The sequence below is a fragment of the Camelus ferus genome, chromosome 13 (genome assembly GCF_009834535.1).
Source record: "Camelus ferus isolate YT-003-E chromosome 13, BCGSAC_Cfer_1.0, whole genome shotgun sequence".
Lineage (NCBI taxonomy): Eukaryota > Metazoa > Chordata > Mammalia > Artiodactyla > Camelidae > Camelus > Camelus ferus.
Genome location: NC_045708.1, coordinates 19,199,376 through 19,217,194, shown reverse-complemented (window position 1 = coordinate 19,217,194; position 17,819 = coordinate 19,199,376). Strand labels below are relative to the sequence as shown.

Genomic DNA, 17,819 nt, shown 5'->3' with positions numbered 1-17,819 from the left:
TGTACCTTATGTTCCTGGGATTGATCACGGTTGTAATAAAAGCATGGTTGGTGTAAGCATTTGTTACTGTCAGACCTGCTCACTAGACTCTGAGCTCCCTGAACACATGCACATGGCTCATCGTTATTTATCGCCATCACCCAGCCCAGACCCTGACCTACAGGAGACGCCCAATAGTTTTGGTTGAGTGGATGAACAAAAGATAGATGGATGGATGAGTAACTGAGAGAATAAATACATTTTAAAAGTTAGGAAACGATTCACCTGCCTGTATTCCTTGGGGCAGCTATAATGTGCGCGATTCACAAGGGGAGTTATTTTCACCCTTCGGAGCCCCACCCACTGGCCCTCCAAGGCCTTTCCCAGGCCACGCCACTGGGCGGGGCTTCCGGGCCTGATGCTGTCCGTCACAGAGGGAGGCGTGCCCCGAGTCAGTCTCTGCTTCCTGATTGGTGGGCGCCTGGTGGCGGCCCCACTCACTAACACTGCGGTGGGAGTAGATACGGTGGGAGCAGAAAGTGAAGGAACCCGGCGAGGCGTTCCGGTGGATCGCGGCGAGGCAGCCAGCAGCCGTGCCAGCTTTAGCGCGTCAGGGTCTCCTGGGAGCACGTCCAGGTACCTCCGAGACTTTGGCAAGGCTTTCGCTGTTCGCAGGGAGATGGGACAGCGTAGGGGACGCGCGCTGTGGCTGAACCGCTCCCGGCAGAGGGCGGGGCAGAGAGCGGGTAAACAAACCTAGACGCTCTCACCCCAACGAGGCTATTTCGGGCCTCCAGCCTCAGCGAGGAAAGTCCCAGAAACACAGCCCCACACTCGCCCTCACTCTTCCGGACATGCTTCGCTTCTTCCCACCACCCCCGACCCCAAACTCAGACCCCAAAGAGCTGCGGGACGAGGAGTCTGCAGACCTAGTCTCTAGCCCTCACTCTGATCCTGGACAAAAGTCATGCCTTCTGGACCTCAGTCTGCTCATCTGCAAAATGAAGCGGTACCTACATTAAATGATTGATGTGCCCAGTGTTAGACTTGGACATGCTAGGGGCTCCGTAGATTCTAGTTCTTTTCTTCCTGACGGTGACTCTACCGCTGGTTTGCTCTGTGGCCTGGAGCAATTTCCTTAATCTCTGGGGGCCACATTTCCCCCATCTTATGATGAGAGACTTGTCCCTCCATCCCCAAGAGTCCTGGGAGCTGAGACTTCTTAAGTTGTTTGAGTCAGTGATGAGCTGAGATCCCAGCCCCACTATCAGGAGTTAAGAAAAGTCTGCTTTCTCCTTCCTGAACTCTCAGGCTTTTCTTTCCTCACACACTACCCACCCCACCCCTTGTAACTGTATCACTGAACTGACTGCTCTGAGGGTCCTCTGACAAGTGAGTTTTGTCATCCTCCTCGAGACGGCTCTAAGGAACTTGTGCCTAAGAGGACTGGGCTGCCCGGAGGCTCTGAGGGGTCTAAGAGTCTGCCAGGACCTTCAAGTTCATCCCAGACAACCTTCCCCATTGTTCCTACTGAGATAGGGGCACCTCTCTGCATAAAACCCTCCCATGGCTCCCTAGGCCACTCAACAAGACCCACAAGTCCATGCCTGGGTCTCTAGTCTCAGCTAGTCCCCTCCCGTGCTGTTAGCTCTCCTTTCCTCTCAGACTTTGCAGTTTCCTCCCTACCCCCTCCTCTTTCACATGTTTACCTCCTTTTTCTTGACCACCAGGGAACTGGGTGGATCCTGACTCCTGTCCTCACTCGGCTCAGCCCCTCCCCATCTCACTTCCTAGCCTCCAGGATGCTGAACTTCCAGCTCCTTGAAAATACCTGGCTCTTTCTTGCCTCTGGGCTTTTGCACCTGCTGTTCTCTTTGACCTAGACATTCGTCCCTGCTTAACTCATATTTACCCTTCAAATCTCAGTTCAGGAGTCACTTTCTCCCACTGGGGGGTGGGGAGATGTTCCTTGACCAGCCCCACCATATCAAATACACACTTTCTTACCACTATTTAACAGCCTCTCTCCCCTATTAGAATGTAAAATATGAGAGTGTAAGGATGCTGGTCACTGTATCCTCCAGTGGTAGGCACAGTGCCTAGCCCAAAGTAGGCTCTCCATAGGAGTTTATTGAATGAGTGAGTGCATGAGTGAATCCTTGCCCTGTACTTATCCAGGCTCTGCTTACATACCTTAGAGGCAGGAAGCTCACTACTTCTGAGGCAGCCTACTCCAGTTAGAAGGCATCTGATTCCTACCCACCCCCAACCAATGCTTAAGAGATTCCCTGGAACTGAGGCCCAGGGTGAGTGAGTACTTTGTACGAAGCACTTCATACAGAGCCAGGGTCCTCAGTGCTCATGCAGACTCGCCTGGCCTTGATAGGATCCATAGGCCTCGGCACTGGCCAGATCCCCTATTGCCTATAGGCCTGGGACTTGAGACACTGTCACAGCTCATGTTCCCCTTCATCTAGGACCAACCAATCAGCTGCTGGGGACAGGGACCCCAGCCACCTGGTCTGGGTGAGCGGAGGCCAGAAGGGAAGCATCTTCTGGTAGCACTGGACTTCTATGGCCTCCTTCAAACCCCAGACCAGCCCTGTAAGGCAAGAGATGCTGTTCTATTTTACAGATGCACAGACTGAGGCTCTGGATGAATGTTATTAATCTAAGGTCACCCAGTGAGATAGTGGCCAAGGCAGGCCAAACTTCAAAGCACAACCTTTTTTTCCTGCCCCACATATTGGTGCCTTTTGTCCACCTGCCCTTTTCCCAGGCCCATTCTGCCTGAAGTATCATTAGGTCTTGAGGGTCCCATGGCTCCTGTTCCACACAGCTGGATCCCACCCACACTGGGGCCTCAGCAGCTGGGCCTGGGCAGCAGCTAAGGGCTGGCTGTGTGCCAGGGGTCAGCCTCTCCTTCTGTACTTGGTCACTCCCCGAAACTACAGAGGGACCAGAACCATAATTAGGCTGAGGCCAAAGAGCATTCTGGTAGCCACCAAAGCCCCTGAAACTGGGCTGGGCCACTTATTTGCTATATAACCTTGGGGGGCTCCTTTCCTTCTTGGAGCCTCAATTTATCATCTGTAAAGGGGGCATATTATCTCTCCCTCAGGCCTCTGTGTGCCAGGATTCAGGAAAGCTGCTCTCTTCTCTCCCAGGTGCCTTGGCCCTTGAACCCTCTCACTTTGAGGAACAGAGGCCCCTCTCTAGGGTCCCTGTGATGGCAAAACTCCAGCATAAACTTCACATAGCCTGGTGCTCAATGTTGGGAGGGGGGCGGTCCACAGATCCTGGGTTGGGCAGGCACCAGGTTGTGGAGAGGCAAAGCTTCCCCAGCTTCAGTCTCTCTCGGCCTCCTTCTTTGCTGAGGAGCTGGCTATCCCATGGCGTCTGCTCCCTCTACTATCTGTGGTCTTTGCAGAGCCAGTCCCCAGAGGACTTTGCCTCTCCTGCCTCCTCCTATTGTCCTCCCTCCCTTCTTGCCCCCACAAATGTTTATCCATGCCTACTCTGTGCATATGTCATTGAATAAGCTTAATGCCAGTCCTTGCAAAGGGGGAGACAGACAAGGAAGCCAAGTTATAATTTACTCACCCATCCCCAATCCTATTGCCCTCACTGGTTCTGCCCGCACCCAGGGCAGCCTGCTCTCCACACTGCAGCTTGAGCCATCCTGATAAAAGGGAGGTCAGAATATGTCAGTCTTTTGCTCAACCCCCTCCCATGGCTCCCCATCTCAGAGGAAAAGCCAGCGTCCTTGCTGTGACCTGCAAGGCCTGCAAGATCTACTTCATCGCCTCCCACTCTCGCCTCTGAGAGCTCCATTCTGGCTGCACTGGCTGCCTTGCTGTTTTTCAACATGCCAAGCATGCTCCTGCCTCAAGCCTTTGCATTTGCCCTTGGTGCTGCTAGGAATATCTTCCCCAGCTATCCAGGTGGCCACCCCTCCCTTCACTCAGGTGTCTCCACCTCATCTAAGGGGTTTCCCTCACTTCCCATATAAATACTACTTCCTCCTTGCCTCCTGTCCTTTTATCTGCTTTATTTTTTTTCTTGGCACTACCAAGTGACAGGTAATTATTGGCTTATTGTGTGTTCCCCTGCAGGAGTCCCATGAAATTGCCTACAGTCCCCCACCCCTCAGGGAAAAAAAAAAGGGAAAGAGAAAAGAATACCAGGAAACTATGAAACAAGAAAAGGCGACACTAACCGTACTACTATAGATAATAATATTCAAGGCCTCAACAATTTAAAAAACTTGATTTGGGTGCAGGAAGAGACAAAGGAATGGGCTGGACTAGAATGTCCAGCAATAGGGGTGGAGGTATATAGCTCAAGTGGTAGAGCACATGCTTAGCATGCATGAGGCCCTGGGTTCAATTCCCAATACCTCCTCTAAAAATACATAAATAATCCTAATTACCTTCCTCCCCGCCTCAAGAGAGAAATAAATTTTTTAAAAAAGAATATTTAGAATGCCCAGAAATAGACACAACTGTTTGCTAGGAGAATTTAGTATTTGATAAAAGTGGCATCCCAAAGTGGAGAATGGACTCTCTACTGAATAGTTCTAAGACAACTAGGTAGCCAACTCACGGGAAAAGTGAGATCTCTACCTTACATGTTGAATTAGGATAAGCTCCAAAGGGATCAAAGATTTAAATGTTTAAAAAAATCAAAATAAAACCGTAAAAGCACTAAAGGAAAAAATGGGAGAATGTATAATCTCATAGTGGGAAAAGTATAGCCGTGACCCAAAACCCAAAAAGCCATTAGAAAAGATTGATAAAGTTAACTACATAAAAATCAAAAAGTTCTTGCAAGGTAAGATAAATGACAAACTAGAGGAAAGTATTTGCAACCCAGATCACAGACAAAGGGTCATCTCTGTAATTTATAAAGAATTCTTGGAAATCCATTAAAAGAACCAACAATCTAGTAGAAGTAGGCATAAGATACGAATTGACTGTCCCCAGAAAAGTAAATACAAATGGCTCTTAAACATTTGAAAAGAACTTTAAACTCACGAAAGACATAAAAGTCGGGAAAACTACACTGGGATACCATTTCTTCTCAGTTTGGCAAAAAAATCCAAAAGTTTAGTAATATACTCTGTGGGCATTTCTATAAAGAAACAGTGCTCTTACACCTGCAAAAATAAATTGGTACAGGTCCCCAAAAGGGCATTTTGGCAAAATCTATCAAAATTACAAATATGTCCAGATAGTCTACTTCTGAGAATTTATCCTTTGGATATACTTGCACAAATGAGAAATAATGTATGGTACACAGTTATTCTTGGCAGCACTGTTCACAATAGCTAAAGACTGGAAACAACTGCCCAGTAGTGTTAGGTTAGGTAGAACACAGTCCATCCGTTGAATGGGATATTCTGCAACTATGAAAGAGAATAAGGGAGATCTGTGTGTACCGATAGGGAAAGTTCTAAAGGGGTCTTAAGTTTAAAGAGCAAGGTGATGAGCAGCATATATGACATTTCACTTTTGTAGGAAAAGGGGAGAGAATTATATATACAGTTGACCCTTGAACAGGAGTTAGGGGTTCTGAACCCTTGCACAGTCAAAAATCCATGTACTGCTATCTCTGCCTCAAAAACTGAGGAGTTAATCAATGGCTCACACTAAGGCAGGAAGCTGAAGCAGTTTGGAGAGATCAGGACTCAAGCTCTAGTTTTTTTGATTCCATTGATTGTGATCTCCAAACACAAACTTTCCCCCATTTTCCCCCACACGATTAATTTAAAGATCTGTAAAATGAAAATACAGTACTGATTGAAAAAAAAAATCAATGTGTTAAGTGGACCCTCACAGTTCAAATCTGTGTTCTTTGAGGGTCAATTGTATATTCATAACCTTACTGAGTGGCAGCAGAACCAGTGATTAAGAGCACAGACTCAGAAGCCAGACTGCCTGAGTGCAAATATTCATTCTAGTACCACACTGGGTTCACTAGTAGCCCACCAGAATTAATGTCCACCTGGAACCTGTGCATGTGGCCTTATTTGGAAATGGAGTCTTTGCAGACATAATCAAGGTCAGATGAGATCATATCTGATTAGGGTGAGCCTTATATCCATTATGACTGGTGTCCTTACAAGAAGAAAATTTGGACACAGAGACAGACACACATACGTAGACAGAGGCAGAGACTGGAGTGATGCATCTAAAGGCAAGGAACATCCAGGGTTGCTGACAGCCACCTGAAACTACGAGAGAGGCATGGAGCAGATTCTCTCTGGAGCCTCCAGAAGGAATGAACCTTGGTGACACCTCAGTTTTGGACTTTGAGCCTCCAGAACTGCAAGAGAATCAATTTCTGCTGTTTTAAGCCACCCAGCTTGTGATCATTTCATATAGCAGCCCTAGAAGCTGTAGTTGCAACACAGCTACTTAGAAGCTGTATAATTTTGGGCAAGTTATTTTGCCTTTCTGTGCTCCAATTTCCTCATTGGTCCTGGAACCAATCCCCTGTAGATACCAAGGGACAACTGTCATTGGGTCACTACATTCTGGGACAAGTAACTCAGTCTCCCTGGGCCTCAGTTTCCCTGTGTGTAGAATGAGGACAATGAGATTGATCTTACCAGAATTCTTTCAGAATTAACCTGTCCCATTTTCTAGCTAATGGTCCATTCCTTAGTGCCCTCTCCCCTCTCCTGGCCCTGGTGAAGTTATAAGTAGGGTGATTTCTGCCACTTTGCTTATCTCTCCTTTAGATGACGGGATCCCAAGGGCAGAGCTCTGTCTCTTCTTTCAAAATGAGGACAGGTCTATGTCTCTTCCATATGTTCCAAATGAATTATCTAACATTTACTGTGCACAGTAATACAATAGGCACCTCACATGCATCTTCTCAGTTCATCATATAACAGATTTTTAATAAACCCATTTTACATATGAGAAGACTAGGGCTTAAGGAGTTTAAGCAGCTTGTCCAAGATCACCCAGCCAGTAAATGAAGGAGTCAGGATTTGTCTAGAGGCTGATGTCAGGCTTATGGAGAGACTGCAGTGTTAATCAGTTCAAGCAGACCCTGGGCCAAACCCCAGCTTTTTTCACTCATTTACTAGCTGTGTGACCTTGGGCAAATATCTGGAGCTCTCTGGCCTCAGTTTTCCTATCCCTGTGACAGAAAGAATAACTATTTCCCAGGGAGATAATGCATATAGAACAGGGCCTGGCACATAGTAGGTGCTCAGTAAAAGGTGTTCCCTCCCTCCTCCCTTCTTTCCCTTCTCTGGTAGAGATTCTAGGCCTGCGGGCAAATGCCCGGCCAGGCTGACCTAGCTGTCTTAGAGACAATGTTTGTTTTCCCTCCTTCCATGCTGATAAGGCCTGGGGGACCCCTGGGAGCACCCTGCCCTGTCCCCGGGTCGCTCCATTCCCAGGGGGCCTCAGTCTCACTCTGATGGAGATACAGCCCAATCAGGGGAGATACTGGCCCCAGGCCTGATACGGGGTGAGAAACCACAGCATTGTGCCACCTCATTGCACAGTGTATGTGTGGCTGGGGTGTGGACTCAAGAAGAAGAAGGGTCGGTGTTCTGGCAGGGAGGGTGTCTGGTGCTCTGTCCCATGTCAAATGAGCTGCTGAGACGCTACCTGTTGGAAGGTGAGCACATTGGGTGGACAGCAGCTGGAGAAGTTGGCTGTCCAGCTGGTACTTGTCAAAGTGCTAGCCCAGTAGGTCGCTAAAGGTACGCATGGTGGAGCAAACAAGAATTGTATCCTAGGGGCCTGAGCCACCCATATTGGCCCAAGCTTCCACCCACCGCCTACTGACATCCTCTCACTGAGCACTCCTGCCCCCAAGGGCCTCAGGTCTCAAAGGCTGCAGGAGATATGCGGGACTGCTGAGGCAGAGCAGGCTCCCCCACCCAACAGGGCTCCTATAATCAGGAAGTAAGCAAGCCCCCCACCAAAGCAGGAGGGACTGCAGGTAGACTGCAAAGAGACCCTTGGAAGCAGAGGGCTCTGTGCCCAGTAATGCTCCTCACTTCAAATGGGAGTCCCTTTCTTGAGAAAGGGCTGCCGAGGAAGGGAATGGAGTCCTACCCAGAGGCAGAGAGATGGCCAAGTTGACCTGACCCTTATCTGGAAGCCCCAGAGCTCAGGCAGGATGCTGCACTGGGACTGGCTTTTCGTTGGTGCCACTTACTTGGAGGCAACAGTGGATATTGTCCCACAAGGCCATGGTCACCAGTATCACCTTGGAGCCTATACTGAAGGACTGCTTCTGGTTGAACTGGATGGTGATGACCTGCCCTGAGGGGCAGGAGACAGTGTGAGACTGGACTCCCAGGGGCCCCCAGAATCCCTGGACTGCAGACTCAGGGCTGAAGGGGGCTCTCTGGGCAGCTCCAAGGCCATACACCATCTCCGCCACCATTCTTTTTTTTTGTCAGGGTAGAGGGTAGTAATTGGGTTTGTTTGTTTGTTTGTTTTAATGGAGGTGCTGAGGATTGAACCCAGGACCTTGTGCATGCTAAGCACTTGCTCTACCACTGAGCTATACCCTCCCCCTCTCCATCACCATTCTTGCTCACCTCTGAAATATTCTAGCCCACTCTGTAAAAGACTCCAACCCCCTCTGATGTTCCCTGTTCCCTCTGAAATAATCCAGCTTCCTCCAGAAGGCTTCAAACTTCTCCATAACATTCCAACTTCTTTCTGAAATACTCTAGATCCTCCTCTTTCCCCATAATACTCCAGCACCTTCTGAAATAAACCAACCCTTGGTGAAATACTGTAGCCCCCACTGTACAATATTCCAATCATCTCTGAAGCACTCCAGCCCCTGCTTTGAAACTTCACTCCACTGTTAAACTTCAACTCAACTTTAAATGTGTGCTTCAAGTTCAACAGTCCAGTTCCCTGAAAATGTCAACACCCATAATATTCCTCATCCCGCTGTAATACCCTAGCCCTCACTCCCATTATAGTTCTCCATCCCCAGTGAAAATCCTCCAGCCCCTTTACTAACACTCCAGACTCACTCTGACAGTCCAGTACCTCTGTAACGCTCTGCCCTGCCCCAAGGGGCAGACAGACCTGCAAGCCTGTCCAGGGCATACTGAGCGGGAGTACACCCTCCAGCCCCTGCTGGATCTCATGTCCTCCTGGGCCCATCAGCTTATGAAGGTTGAAGTTTCTAGCATATGGAGTGGTGCTGGGAGAGATTCTGAAACTCCTAATCAGACATCCCTCCCTGGCTCCTGACACAAGTTGCTTTCAAAGCCATCATATCCTTTACTCCTCACCCTAGGAGATAGATATTAAGTTCTGGTTTTACTGATGTAGAAAGTAAGCCTAGAGTTGTTAAGTCACAGCCTAAGGTAACATAGCTAGTAACTTATGGGGCCTAAATTTGATCCATACTGCCTTTGACGAGGAAGAGGGCAGAGCAGCACCACAGCCCGTTGCCCGCCATGAGCCAGGTCTGTTCCTGGGGGGGTCCTGGCAGCAGGGCTTGTATCATCTCTGTCCTCCAGGAGGCCCCAGTCTTATAGAGGACAAGAGGCCCAGACTCCAAGCAAGACATCTGGAGGTTGAACAGATCTCATAGGGCATTTTGTCCCACTCTGTCCTTGTGCAGATCAGGAAACAGAGGCCCAGAGATGGGCAGACACTTGCTCAAAGTCACACAGCATTCAGAGGCCCTGCCTCTTACCCAGAGAGAGATTTGCTGCCCATAGAAGACAAATCATGCCAATCGCCCTCTAGTGGTGCAGACGAGAAGTGCTGGAGGTTCAGAGAAGGGAGACTATACTACCTGCCCAGAAGACTGAGCCTAGTGAGAAATGAGAGGGAGGCTGCCGGCTGAGGGGACCTCTGGGCTGATGCTTGGTGGTGGGACTTGTGGTGTGCATCACCAGGGGCCCATCTCCTGCCCATACATGAGGCCAGTCCATGAGGATCCCTGTGCTATTTACCCTGGTGCCTCCTGAGACCAGCCATTCCACTGGTGACTTTCCTCTGAGAACGTAGTTCTTCCTGCTCCTAAGCGGAAATTCTGCTGCCTGAGGCTGCACCCCCTGGTCAGAACTCTGCTATCTGGGTCCCCAGAATAAGTGACATCCCAGAGTCACTGGGTCGGGGGAGAGGCTGCATCTGCAGGCAACCTCCTATTTCTCCTTCAGGACCCACCAGATACTCTCTCTTCTGGGAAGTCATCTTCTCCCCCCAGAAAGTTCATTCCCTCCTTCATTCCTGTTTTCTACCAACATCTATCAAGCACCTACTAAGCGCCAGGCGCCATCAATGTGTTGGGCAGTTTTAGCAACAAAACCCCTGCCCAAGTGGAGCTGAAAGACTAGGAGGGAGAGAGAATAAATTGACTAATACAATGATTGCTGGGTATTTTTCTCAAAAAATATCTAACAAAGTTTTACACGTTCCATTTGGCAATGATGTCTTTTTGGTCTTTTTAAATATAGAACAGTCACCCCCATCCTGCCTTTTTTTAAAAAATGACAGCATCTTTTTAAAATGACCAGGCCAGTTGTCTTTCAGAATGTTCCACATTACAAATGAGTCTGAAGTTTCTCTCTGGTGTCGTTTACCTTATTCCTCCAAATCCTGTATCTCTTGTAACTGGAAGTTAGGTCAAAAGCGGGGGTTGGCAAATTTTTCAGTAAAGGGACAGAAAGTAAACATTTTGAGCTTTGCAGATCATACAGCTTCTGCTGCAAGTACCCAGCACTGTCATTGGAGCAAGAAAGCTACACAATACGTAAATGGAACGTGGCTGTTTCAATACAACTTTATTTATGGACATTGAAATTGGGAGTTAATGTAATTTTCATGTGTCATGCAGTGTTATTCTTTCTTTGATTTTTTGAGAGCCATTTAAAAATGTAAAAACCATTCTCATTTCATGGGCTTCACAAAAATAGACAGAAGGCCATCTTTGACCTGTGGTTTGCTAACCCCTGATTAGATCCATAGCATGAATTCTTAGTGTTGTATATACTTAATTGTCATCACATGAGGGGACGCGCCCTACCAGCTTACACCTATTATGGGGCATCCACCAGATCTCTTCATGGAAAAGAGAGATCCTCTTTGCAAAACCCTGATCTGCTGGGTGGGGCTCCTTCAGCACCAAGTGAACATTATGTTATTTAAAACCTTTCACCTCTGTTTTTGGCTTCTGCTATGCACTGAATTGTGCCCCCCGCCCCCGCCCAGATTCATGGGTTGAAACTAGAACACCAGTGTGACTGTATTTGGAGTTAGGGAAGTAATTAAGGTCAAATAAGATCATAAGGGTGGAGCTCTAATCCGATCGGACAGGTGTCCTTATAAGAAGAGATACCAGCGAGCTACTTCTCTCTCTGCCATGTGAGAACACATCAAGAAGGCAGCCGACTGCAAGCCCAGAAGAGAGCTTTCGCCAGAAACCCACCCTGCCAGACCTTGATCCAGGACTGCTAGCCTCCAGAACCGTGAGAAATAAATATCTGCTGCTTGAGCCCCCAATTCTATGGCAGCTGATATGGCAGCCCAAGGTGACTAACACAACATCATTGACAATTCGAGCCTAAATCGATTATCTGATTGAGGTTGCAAAATGGAGTTTCTCTAGTTCTCACATTCCTTATAGTGTATTAGCTGGCATTTCCTACAAAGAAAAGCTTTCCCTCATCAACTAGGAGTGAACTGCAATTCCTCCTAAAAAGGTAGGATAAATGCTTAATTCTCCAAAGGAAGGTTGTTATTTTTCTTTTTCTTTTTAAATGGGACATTCTAGAACCTGTTTGTATGCTGAGAGTATAATTCTTTGGAGAGGGAGAGATTGATGGTACAGGCTGTTCTGGGTGAAGTGAAGTATCTCTTGAGGTCAGAGCTCTGATCTGGTCAAGAGAGATCCAGATACAATAAACAATGAACTGAGTTCTAGATTGTGACAACTGCCATGAGGGAGTCAAACTGGGTGCCAAGAGCAAGAATAAAGGGACCTCCTTAGATGGGGTGGCACTTGAGGAAAAGGACAGAAAGGAGCCAGCACTGTGAAGAACAGGGGGAAGAGTATCCTAGGAAGAGGGAACAGCATGTAAGAAGACCCTGAGGCAAAAATTCAATGCATTCTAGAAACAGAAAAGGATTCCTCTGTGGCTGCAGAGGAAGATGGCCCAAGTGGAACTGAAGAGGTAGGCAGGGGCCAGGCACACAAAGCTTGGGAAGCCACGGCAAGGTGTTTAATTTTATTATACTTCATTATTATTGACTTGTATTTTTTTAATTGTAAGTAAAATGGGAGGTAAGCCATGAGAGAGTTTTAAGCAAGGGACTCAGGTGGTCTGATTTGTATTTTATAAGTAGAAGCAGTTCTGCTCTTCCATTCATTTGCTTTTTTCAGCCATTGATTCTTGAATGTCTTCATTCTTTAATTCTTATGTTCAGTGATTTAATTTTCATCGGGCTTTCATTTATTCACCTGTTAATGCCTTTGTTCCTTGATTGAGTCATGCATTCCTGTGTCCAGAGAACCTGCCTCTCTGTGCCAGACCCTGCCTGGGCTCTGGGGGCATTGCCAAGAGCCAGACCCAGTTCTTGCCCTGAAATAAAAACATATCCCACACCCCAGAAACCCGTGGTCACCAGGCAAAATATGCCAAATGCTCTGCTGTGGGTGAGGGAAGCCTTCAGGGAAAGTCTCCTGAGACTCCAGATCGTGAAGGATGACCGAGCCTGATAGATTAGGGGGTCCCCCAGGGCAGGGACTGTTTCATCTCTGTGCTCCCTAAGCCTGACACCTGACAGGCAATGATAAATGTTTGTTAATTGAACATGTGGAAGAACGGCCAGTCAGGGAGTGGTGATGGTGATGGTGATGGTGATGGTGGAGGTGATGATGCCCAGCCAGGGTGAAACCACCCTTCCTGGGTCCCTGCACCTCCACCTCCTCCCCTGTGTCTTCCTGCCCGTCCCTCTTCCCATTTTCCTAAGAGAGAAATATTCTAACCTGCACCCCGCTGTTGTCTGCCACCCCACAATCATATTGAGACACACCTGAGTGCACACACACATAGAGGCATTCACAGGAATCCCTGATGGCACATAGAAACACACATGCCAGCGTAATGTGTCCCAGTTGCTGATTCCAAAATTGCAGTCATCGTGTTCATTGACTCCAATCATACACTCACACACACACACACACACATCTGTGCCTGCACTGCCTCCCTGCCTCCCCACCATATCCCAACACACATACTTCCCCACCAAACCGCACTCCCATACACATATCTTCGTCCCCAGACAGGAGGGATTTTCCTTGCCTTTGGTTGAAGGCTGAGGAAGTAGCAGTGGTGGGAGGGGGGATTGAACCCCAGGATGAGGAGAGGGTCAGCGACCCCTGCTAGTTGGAAAGGCTGGAATAGTGATAGAGGATGATACTCAGTTTTTCTAAAACCTGACTGTGTGTGGGAGGCTGACACCTTCCCACTTCCTCAGTGTGGCCTGATGGCTAATTCTTCTGAAAAGCAGTTTCCTAAGAGAAGGGTCTCCCTCTGCTGCCACTGTCCTAAATCCCCATCTCCCCAGAGCCCAGCCCCTGAGGATAGCAATATGTGGCGACTGGATTCACAGTGGTTCTGGTGCCAACAGTCTGAGGTCAACTGGCTGTGAGATCTTGGGCTAAGGCCCATCCCCATCTGGTCCTCAGTTTCCCCAGCTGCAAAAGGGGAGCGGGACACTGACAGAGAAAAGCCCCTCTTAACCTCAAATGCAATGATTCTAAAAGAGCAGGTGCTTCTAGGGGTGAGGAACTTGCTCCTTTGGAGGGGATCTTGGGAAGGCTGTGCTGGGGGTTCAGGGGGAGGCCTGGGAAAGCCGACCGGCCGGTAACCTGAGGGAGGCCGGAAGTGGGGGCGGGAGGGCTTGGGATTTGAGGGCCCCTCCCCTCTGCTGGCAGCTGGCTTGGGGCTGGGGAGTGACTGCAAGTTCTCCCTGTCGCCGCTGCCGCCTCTGCTTCGGCTGCAATAAGAGAAGTCTGAGGCGGCTTCCTTCTCCCTGCCCAGAGGTGACGGCGGTCAGAGGTGGGCAGCACCCCAATTTTCTCGCCCTCACCCGTCAGCACCAGCTGGCTCGCCCTGGGGTCGGTGGGAATCGGTGTTCCCTGGGACCAGGTAGGCGCTGTCAGGTGGGGCTGGGTGGGCAGGCGGTGTCCCGCCCCCAGCCTGCCCTGGCCCCAGGAGGTTGGGCTGGGGGAGGAAGTCTGAACTTGGGGAGAAGAGCTGAGGGAGTTGAAGGCCAAAGGGACCCCACCCCGAAAAGAAGCCAAAGAGGAAAACTGAGGAGACATGGAGACTGAGACTGATGAAATTTGGGGAGGGGGCTGAGGGAATGTGGGGAAAGCAAACTAAAAGGACTCCCCCCCCCATAAAAGGTCTGGTGGGGAAAACGGAGGGAACCTGTGGACTGAGATCTGATAGAATTGGGGAAGTGGGGGATGTGTCGGGGGAGGGAGACTGAGGAGACGCCCAAAAGGGGCAAGGGAAGAAACTGAAGGAACCATGAAAGTGAGGATGTGGGGAGAAGCTGGGGGATCTGGAAGAGGGGAATGAAGTAGAGGGACTGGGAGAATCAGGTGAGGGAGTTTGCCGGAAAGGGATCAAGGAGAACAATTTCTGGAGGGGGCAGAATGTGGGGCGCAATTCCTGGGGTCCAGGAAGTCTCCTTATCCAGAATTGTCAGAAGTCAGGGGCCTGTAGCCGAGAGGGGAGGGGAGGCTGCCACCGGCGCTGCGCGTTAGACTCTCCCGCACCGTACAGGTGGGCGGGTCCGGGATGGCGAGGGGACTCCTTCAAGGCGCTAGAGGCGTGGGTCTGGGCTTCCTGGGGAAGTCCCCGCCCTCGGCCAGGATAGGCGTCTCTAAGTGCCCCCTCCCCGCCCGCAGTGGCTGTCTCGGTCGGTCCACGTTCCCCTCGGGATCCGGGAATTGCTGGCCGCCCCGACGGAAATCCTGCCTTTGACCGCGATGGCTGGGAGGGGCTGTCTCCATGGCAACAAGAGGGCGGAGAAGCCGAGCCGGGTGCTTGGTTGCTGGGTGCAATGCCCGCGCAGCCCTTTTGGTTCCCTCCCCCGCCCCCATTTTGGGTCTTCAGTCGGGGTCGTCCTACCGGACAGAGGGGTAAGGCGATGATGCTCAGTGTTCAGGGAATCCTGGGGTAGGGGATCTGCAGACTCAGGGATTTAACCAGAATGGGACCTTAATTGCTGCGTGACTTTAGCCAAGTTATGGGGCTTCTCTGGGCCTCATTTTCCTCATTTGAATTATGTGGGAAATGATCTTTGCCCCTACCCAGCCCCCACCTCCCACCTTATCCCCAGTCCTGAGAATCAGATGTGGAAAGCAGTTTTGGCCCAGTGTCCTGGAGGACACTGGAGGGGTTGAGTTATCACTGACCAGGGAGCCTCTCCTTCACCTTCTTAAAGGCATGGAACCAGACTGAAAGCCTGACAGGTCCTCCAGGAACCAGCATAGTTGACTTCCAATGAAATAAATGTGTGTGGGTCTGGTGAGGCCCCATATTGGGAAAGTCAACAGATTTGAGACCTGTTCCCAATCCCCATGGTTCCACATCCAGTATCCCTGAGTCCTTTGGCATCCTTCCACCTAAGGTGATAGTGGTAAAGCAGGACTCTGTTCCCACTTCACAGTTGGGAAGATGGAGGTTTGGGAGTCAATGACTGACAGGCCAGCTGTAGGGACCCAGAGGCCACGTCATCCTGTCCCTGATGTGGCAAAGGAAGTAGCCAGAGCTGAGGCCCGAGTTCTCTTCTCATCCCTACCAAATCCCATGTAGCCCTCTGGAGAGAAGAGTGGGTGAGAGGGGGTGGTGGAAGAAGGAATGGGGTTCCTGGGCTTCATGGCTGGCTCCTGCTCCCCAGTGGCTGTGAAGCTGTGAGTGAGGGTGGAGAGTGTGAGTATGGTTTGGGCTTTGAGTGAATGAGCATGAGCGTGTGAGCCTATGTGTGGGTGTTTGGGTGTTCTCTGCAGCCACCTGGGGCTGATGCGGCAAAGGAAGTGGCCAGACCTTGGGAGGATGGGTAAGGGGACCCCAGAGCTGGGGAAGGAGGAGCCAGGGCCCTTCCTGCACAGAGCAGACCAGGCTGACGTGAGACCCAGGGAGGGAGCTTTCTGTCTGGCTACACCGTGGAATCTAGACTCCTATTGCCTCAGCTCCCCCCAGACCACACATGCCTCCCATCTCCCAAGAATCTCGAGTCCCTCAAGACCCCTGTTTTAAAGGCTAGTGGGTAGGTTTTCAGCAACAGATGAGAAACCGCATTACTCACGGAAGTGGAGAAAATTCAACTGATACCCTCAGGACCATGTGGAGGGTAAAGCTTGTGTGGCCTCTCCCCCTCTCACCCCCTGACCCCCGACACCTGGCCCTACCAGGGTGGTAGTCAAGAGTATGTCTCCTCAGCCCCAGGGTGTTCAGGGGTCAGGGAGAGTGGTGGTGGTAAGGCCTCAAGAAAGAACAGTGTGAGATGGTTGGAGGCTCTATGAGAGGTGAGGGCCTCAGTGAGGGAGGCCGGGGCTCAGTAAGGGTGCTGGAGCCAATGAGGGTGGAGGGTCTCAGTGAAGTATGGAAGCCTTCAGTCAGGGGATCAGGTGAGGGATGGGGTGCCCTGGGGCTGAGACTTGAGCCTGCACCTCCAGACCTGGCCTGCCCCTCGTCAGCTCGGAGTCCTGAGGAGAAGCCGGAACTCTTGCTGGCTGGTGGTTTCCTGCTTCTGGTCAGTCCCAGTTCCCTTTGGGTGAAACCCCCCGGGTGACTGGGCCAGCTCAGCCCTCCCATCTCACCCTGGATACTTCTTCTTCTCAGCCCTGTCGCTGCTCCTCCCCCAGCCTTGGCCTCGGAGAGGGCTTCCTCAAAGGACAGGACCAGAAGTGAAAGTTCACTGAGCACCTACTGTGTGCTGGGTGCTTTCAGGGGCTTGACTGAAATTCTTGCACAGAAGCGACCCCATGAGATAGAGATTTATATTCTTATTTTCTAGGCAAAAAACTGCTGCTTAGAGAAGGGAACTTGCCCAATGTCTCAAGCTGGTTGTCAGGCTGGGTAGAATTTGAGCTGAAATCTGTCTTCAGATCCCACAGATCTTTGGTGGGGGTGAGGGGGAAATAGGACATCCTGTGTCTACATCAAAGCCCCAACGTGGCTTTGGCAAGAATGGACCTCAAGAAATGGTGGGTGGGCCTGGGGCTCCTATGTCTAGGAGTTGGAGTGGGAGGGAAGCAGTTTCCCTGCTGGGTGGCCAGCTGCCATGTGACACTGGTGGTGTGTGCAGTTGGCCAGGGGCTGGGTAGGAAATATGACGTTCACCAGTCAGAGACAGCATGACCTGCTGCTCAGGCTTCGGAGAACATAGCCAGGAACAGAACTCCGGACCTGAATTAATAGTCCTGGCTTTGAATCCCTTGTCTGACTGTTTGACCTCCAGCAAGTCACTCCCCCCCTACACACAATTTGGGGTGGACTGGTAAATGGTCCCTGGGGGCCATTTTTGCTTTGCTGTTTCTGGTTCTCAGCCTCACTTAGCCACACTGGGCAAGAGCCACATCTCTTCAAGCCTTCCCAACAACTGAACAGAAGTTACAGATGCAAAAACTGAGGTTCAGCGGGCTCATGTTATTCATCCAAGGCCCCAGAGCTGGGTAGGGCCTCACAGAGGGAGATGCTGAAGACAGAAACACCATGATCCAGGACTGGACCTCTATAATCTGATTTTGACCCAGATGAGACTCTGGAAGCCAACACCTGTCAACCAGATGTTCAACCACATATTCATTAA

At 50.2% G+C, this 17,819-nt stretch overlaps 1 protein-coding gene across 5 annotated transcripts in view; it reads left to right on the top strand.

The window, feature by feature from the left end:
* The first annotated feature begins 486 nt into the window (after nt 1-486).
* The window catches only part of FGR (FGR proto-oncogene, Src family tyrosine kinase), a 31,092-nt gene continuing 13,759 nt past the window's right edge, over nt 487-17,819 (top strand). For 2 of the 5 annotated variants that reach the window (XM_032495627.1, XM_014560009.2), the window contains exon 1: nt 13,966-14,140. The gene's annotated coding sequence lies outside the window, so the exon portion shown is untranslated. Of the gene's footprint in view, nt 616-13,942; nt 14,141-17,819 lie in introns of those variants that run through there. The other 3 variants (XM_032495626.1, XM_014560020.2, XM_032495628.1) reach the window with 3 other exon arrangements.